The sequence below is a fragment of the Silene latifolia genome, chromosome 9 (assembly GCF_048544455.1).
Source record: "Silene latifolia isolate original U9 population chromosome 9, ASM4854445v1, whole genome shotgun sequence".
Taxonomy (NCBI): domain Eukaryota; kingdom Viridiplantae; phylum Streptophyta; class Magnoliopsida; order Caryophyllales; family Caryophyllaceae; genus Silene; species Silene latifolia.
Window position 1 is genome coordinate 164,115,356 of NC_133534.1, and position 7,139 is coordinate 164,122,494.

Consider the following 7,139-nt stretch of genomic DNA (forward strand, 5'->3'; position numbering starts at 1 on the left):
AACCATAGGTTAAGCTAGTACCTATTGTACCACAACGCACTTATCCATCGGTAACACAATTCCATCAATACAATGAATAATAATATCACCGTAGAATTCTTATCATCAGTGCCCACATAACGACAAGCTCATAACCTCAATTTTTAATCACATTCTACTATCCATGAACATTATCTTTACATCACGAATCCACCCCAAGACAATAAGAATCTATGTCCTCCAAGTAATCTCTCATACTCATAAATGAAACATCTTTAACCCCAGATAGAACAAACGAACATCTATATACCTTCAATGTAAAAACACCCTCAAACTTTCATAGCTCATTATAAGACCTTTAATACTCCTTCTCCAAAATTCTATGCGTTCTCCCAATTCATACTCACACATAACAACGCTACTATGTTTTCAACCTCAAATAACCAAACATCAAACTCGAAGTATATAACATCGCTCGCCAAAGGATCCAAGATTCGACTACGAGATGATCCCAAGTATCTCAAAAGAGGAAATTTAAAAGTTTTTCACGTCATCATGAAAGAACAAGTAGAACGCAAATAAAAAAGGAAATATTTGCGTGCAATACCATAAGGGAAAGGACACATAGTTTTAGGAAGTATAAGCTCAGAGAGGAATCAATGTGAAAAGGGTAATTACGAAAGTTCAAAGAAGAAGGAACTGGAGTTGAAATAAAGAACAAATAGAGAGTAACAATAGATAAAATAAACAGAGGACAAAGATAAAAGAAACCTTTGGTCTGAAGTCCCAAATAGAAGAGGTATGGTTAACACGTGCAAGGATGACAAGAATATACGACTCCAAAACAAGTTTATTTACGCGAAGATGATACCTTAAGATAAAATAAATAAAGCAGATAACCAGGGTCTTACAATTCTCGTACTATCACCACCTAAGGTAACAACGTCTCGTAACATCCTTTCATTGTATTTCCATAATACCTCAGAACCAACAAATATTTATATACTCATCAACAAATCTCTAAATAAATTCTCCGTTTACAATCACTATATCCCTCAGATTACCAACTCTCAAGATCATAAACTCTCATGATCATCAACTCTCAAGTCCTTTCACTTTCAAAATCTCCGTCTAATCACCCTTAATGAATCAATCCATAGCAATCTCTATACCATCAAAAGATGAACACCACGATTCATTATAATCATCGTCGACATGGCCGTTCACTAAGTCAATGCTAGAACACTTTACCATTAACATCTCATAAGTCCATAAATTACAGTTCGTCTCTTTCAAACAATTTTTTAAAACATATGATCAGTAAATAAATCCTCAATGGATAAATCATAAAATCTTTCATAACTCACCAATTGCCAATAACGATTCTTACTCCTCAAATATGGTATTCCAATTAAAGACGGGCATAGTCTATAAAGTTTTCAACGTCCTCAATCTAAACTCCACGATAACATTCAATTCATTTCCATTATTCTCTTCTCGATCCATAGATAACTCGCAAACCTTTTCCCTTAACACAAGACAAAATTCAATAACTCCAACAGTTAAGAGCATAAGCCTCAACATTCCCAAATAATACCATAAGAGAAATCTACTCACTCTCACTTGTGAAACTATGAAACCACAATTATACATCTTATACCACATATCTACACCCTCTATCATCAATAATGATTTCCTCAAGTACCTCAAACGACTTACAACATCTAATCCTAAAGGAAACTTCAATTTAACAACCATTATTCTCAAAGCAAACGTTCCTTGTTACCAAACTCATAATAATATAGGCTGTTTTCTTTCATATTTGATCATTCCAACCTGCCATTCAATCCTAACTTCATGCCTCAAGAAACCACAAGGGGATCAACCTCAAAATCACCTCAATCAGGGACAACACCGCCAAGTAATCCAAAAGGATGAAAGTACGATAAGATTAAAGCTCGGGTTATCAAGGATTAAAAGTTTTGGCCAACATATAACCAAAATGCAAGACACGTAACATGCAAAGGACATCTTCAAATTGACCATCTTTAAGATCAACAAAGCATGCTCGAAAAAGTCATTCATGAACAACACTTTTTATACAATTAATGACGAAACAAAATATCAAGTCATAAACAACATAATTTATAAACTATACATTCAATACAATTAATAGCAACAAACGTTGAGACATAAACAAACAAATACTTGAACAAAACAATTAATAGCATTAATAACAATATGAATTACTAAGGTAAAAACAAGTAAGTACATGAACAATACATGTAATACAATCAAATAACGATGTGAAACATTAAGGCATAAACAAACAAGTCCTTAATTGTTTCTATCCCATTTACTATCACTCATTTACTAAGTCAATTTATTTTAGTCATCAACTAAGCGAGAGTTGGGAGTGTTTTCGCTCTGATACCAACTGTAACAACCGGAATTATAAAACAAAGGAAAAAAGTATTATAAAGTAAATATCAGAGTATAATACTGATAAAAGGGTCAAGGTGGTGGAAACACTTGACCACTTCGGTTCCCTACTAAAACCAAAACCAAACTAATACATTATTAAAGGTTCTCAAAACATAAAATCAAACTCCTAATTTATTATTCGTCTCGCTCCTCGATGCATCCCAAGCAATATCATCCAAACAGCGACTAGCATTCAACTTGAGAGCAGGGTCGACAATCAGTCGGGAGTAACTATATGCTCTCCCAGTCATGTTTACAACAATGGAATATAACCAACAATTATTAACAATTGAAATGCAAAACTAGTAAACATGTGAGACCATCTATACTCATGAAAACTCGACAGCAACTCACTACCAAACAATGGCGTAAGAAGATAATTATTCGAAATATTGACTCTAAGCAAAACAACATATGATGACGCATAACACAAACCACATTACGATATCATGCACATCATAGAACCATCATGACCACATATCAAGTGACCAAACCAACAACTTACTAGAGCGTATAACAACTGCCTCTAGTTACAAGCACAATATATAAAATGAACGCCGTTAGAGCGTATAACAACTGCCTCTGAACTGACGGAGTGTATAACAACTACCTCCATCGGTGTGGACCGTATAAAAACTGCATCCAAGGTACTATGTATAGCGTATAACCACTACCTATATTTCTAAGACTTGACCAGACTCTCGGTGTAATAACTGTACACCGAACGACACTCGGGGAACAGAGCGTATAACAACTACCTCCGTTACCCCCCGACCATAGACCATACACCAGACCCCGAAGGGTTGCATTAGTTCATTCCGTTCGGTATATAACTGATACCTTACGTTATCTATACAACCAGCCCATAAACAATGTACAATATAACTTACCATACATACATGTGAATAACATCACTATCAAATCATAGGATAATATAACTGACTATCCTACAATCGTATGAACAAGAGTATTAAATGATATACGTAAACATAGCGTTATATAATGACAATTGAACATCACAAAACATATGAAACAAGTACCAACAATCAATGTTAAAGTAACCTTAACCATAACATCAACTCCGGATGCGAGGTTATAGTGACCTCGACTATAACTTCAACCTATAACTTGAAGTTATACATACCTCAACCATAACCTTGACACACAACTCAAAGTTATACTAGTCTCAACTATAACCTTGAGCCATAATCTCTGGGTTATATTAGTTTCAACTATAACTTTAACTCGTATCCAAAGTTATAGTAGCTTCAGCTATAACCTTGAATCAAGTTTCCAAGGTTATAACTCAAACAACCATAACTAGAGAAATGACCCAAAGTTGTACTAACTTCAGCTATAACACTTGAATCATCATCCAGGTTATACTAGCTTTAGCTACAACTTTGGAGAGAACTCTTGGTCGCCTATCATGCCGCCACAAGGGTTTCATTCGTAAACCCTAATTGCGCTCAAGACACCCATAATAAACATATAAAAAACATACCTTATATAATTAAAATATTAAATCATATACAAACATGCGAAAACATAATTTACATGATAATAAACAATCAAACATGTACCAATCATACGAATCAATCATTAAATCATATTAATTACATCAATTGGCATAAATACAATTAAAAGAGAAACACCTAGTTACCTTATTAGTAAATCAATGATGCAAATTAATGAAAACATCCATGAAAGACACGTTGATGTGACCATAATTAGAGCATATTTAGTCCCCGAATTAGCCTTGTTCCCATGCTTTTTAGTGCATATTTTGGTCATTTATTGTCTTTAGTCCTTTGTTTTGCATATTCTTTGAGGTTTTGTGTCCTTGGTAGGAAAGGAGTGCAAACCTTGCATTTTCATGGCAAAATGAAGCTAAATTGATTGAATTCAATGACCAAGCATCAAAGAGAAAACAAGATTAGAAGGCCTTTGTACATACTATAGTAGATGGGCAATGATGAGAAAAGATCCTTGCATCCCCGAGGAAATCCTCAAGGATTTTATGAAGAAAAAGGAAGAAAAGAAGAAAGAAAGAAGCTGTAAGACAATCTGAGAGGATTGTGCACAAGACGCCCGTCCAGCAGCCATAATCCGAGCGTCTTCCCCCTGTAGACGCCCGTCCAAAATACCCCATATCCGCCCGTCTTCCCCATCTGGACGCCCGTCCAGAATCACCCAAATCCAACCGTCCCGTGCCCTGGACGCCCGGTTTCCCTAACAGCTATTTCGTCTTCTACAAGCTTCAAGGAAGGATGCGCATTTTTTTCTAAGACCGGCGAAAAGGAGACCGGAGCCTCCCTAGAGACCGGCGATTCCTCAAGGACTTAATCGTCATTTAAGCCCTTAGTAAACCCTAATCTATGTAACTAATCCCCACTATAAATACCTAATTAGGCTAATTAGAAGAGCATGTTCTTCTTAGCAATCTCTAGTGTAGTTAATATCAATCAAATCTCTCTTTAATCTTGTAATCAACATTTAATCAAGTTTTAATACAAGTTTCATTTCCTTAATCTCTCTCTTATTCATCCTTTGTTTTGGGTAATTGAAGATTATTTGGGTTATTATTGGGAGATTGACAACCTTCCAATCTATCATCAAGTACTTCTATTATTCTTTGCTTTATTATTGGAATCATTAGTAGGTATAATTCTCTTAATCCCTTTTTAATTATTGTTAATTATCTTAATTTATTCATCATGTTTCACTTTGTTGGTATGATTGACAACCTTGCTAGCATGTTCAACATGATAATGAGTGAGTAGTTTCCTTAGCTAGGGTTAATGGGTAATTAGGGGAAACCAACATGGGGGATGATTCATGCTTAAATTAATATGTTTTCATAGTTTATTTGCTTGCTTGTTGTGATCTCAACTTATGCACATGTTATGTTTGATGAAATGCGAGCCTATGAATCCTTGCATTTTTTACCCATCACCTATCTTTTCAATGAGACTTGTAAGACATAAACCAACTGGAGTCTCATTAGACCATGCATATAGTTGAGTAGGGAAGATTAAGTCGACTTGTAGTTGTTCTATAATCTAATCGATTCGGCTCCGGGACCCAAACTTTCCTAGGATTGTAAGATATAAACCAACTCGATCCAACACAACAATAATTGCTTGTTTATAATTTGAGAATATGTTTGTATGATCAATGCCCATGAATCCCCTATGACCTCATGACACCCTAGTGCCTTTTATCAATTGTTTACATCCCTTTCATTTCATCTTGTTTGTTTACTTTCATTGCTATTTAGTTTAGTGATCTTCTACTTCAAACCCCAATTTGTGACACCCTTAGACACCACTAATTGCAATAGAAAATCTCATCTCAATTCCCGTCCCTTGGGATCCGACCTTTACTTGCCTCTTTACTAATTGTAGAGTTGTTTGTGAAGTTATAAATTGTGTTTTGGTCTAGGTGCTCCTAACGACAAGTACCGAAAACTAAACCTCCTCGATAGTCCGACCAAAAATGGCGCCGTTGCCGGGGACGGTGTTGACTTGATTTAGATTTTCTTATATTGTTATTAGTTGTGTCTTTCTTTGCCTTGGGGAAGTAAAACTCCTCAAGGTTTGTTCTAATTGTTTTCGAGTTGTTTGATATTTTGCATGTCTAGAAGATCAAAAGGTAACTTGTTACCCTTTGATCACGAAGTTGAAAGGACTTTGACAACCAATATAAGACTTGCTAGGAGAACTTTGAGAGGTATTGGTAAGGTTGTAGATATTCAACCAAACACTATTGAGTTCATCAACCCTTTTGCAAGAGAAGGTGAGGAGAACCCAACACAAAATCCAACACAAAATCAACCCACAATGCCTAAATTTTCATCACATTCCGTACTAACCGAGGAGAACCTACCCAATGGTACTCCCATACCACAACATTTAACCGGAAATTTTATTGCCAAATCCGCATTTATCCAATTAGTCGAAAGAATCCAATTTGGAGGGATGCCTAGTGAAGACCCTCACTCTCACATGGAGACTTTTTGTGACTATTGTGATGCGATATCTCAAACCGGTGTAACTCAAGACCAAATTCGATGGGTCTTATTTCCTTTTTCTCTAATTAGCACCGTGAAACAATGGTTGAAAGGCCTTGATAAGGCTACTCTTGGAATTGATTCTTGGAAGAAATTGGCTCTAGCTTTCTACAAAAAAGTTCTATCCACCGGAAAAGACCAACATGCTAAGAGCTCAAATTACGGACTTTAAGCAAAGAGATGAAAAATCTTTGTATGAAGCTTGGGAGCTATTCAAGGGAATTTGCCGCTCATGTCCTCACCATGGACTTAGCGAGTGGTTCTTGGTACAACAATTTTGGAACTAACGGTCTTTATGAAGACTCAAGAAACATTCTCAACATGGGATCAAATGGAATGTTCACCGAAGTTGATGACAATCAAACTTGGAACAAAATTGAGGAAATGACGGTCCATAATTCACAATATAGTAGACCTCGCAAGGCTACTAGAGGAGGAAAGCATGAAGTGGACTCTATTACTCAATTGGGTGCTCATCTTAGTGCTCACATTGATACCATCAATTTGAAGTTTTAAAAATCTATGGCTAGACTTGAAGAAGCCTCAAAATCACCAAAGCATCATGTTAATGCCATGACGGCATCTTCATCAATCCCAAGTGGGA

General features: G+C 36.0%; 1 non-coding gene across 1 annotated transcript; it reads right to left on the minus strand.

Annotated features, from left to right (window-relative positions):
• Positions 1 to 6,678: 6,678 nt before the first annotated feature.
• On the minus strand, positions 6,679 to 6,785 carry LOC141603330 (small nucleolar RNA R71). The gene has a single exon (XR_012525214.1). It is a non-coding gene; the product is annotated as a small nucleolar RNA R71 (small nucleolar RNA).
• Positions 6,786 to 7,139: the final 354 nt, after the last annotated feature.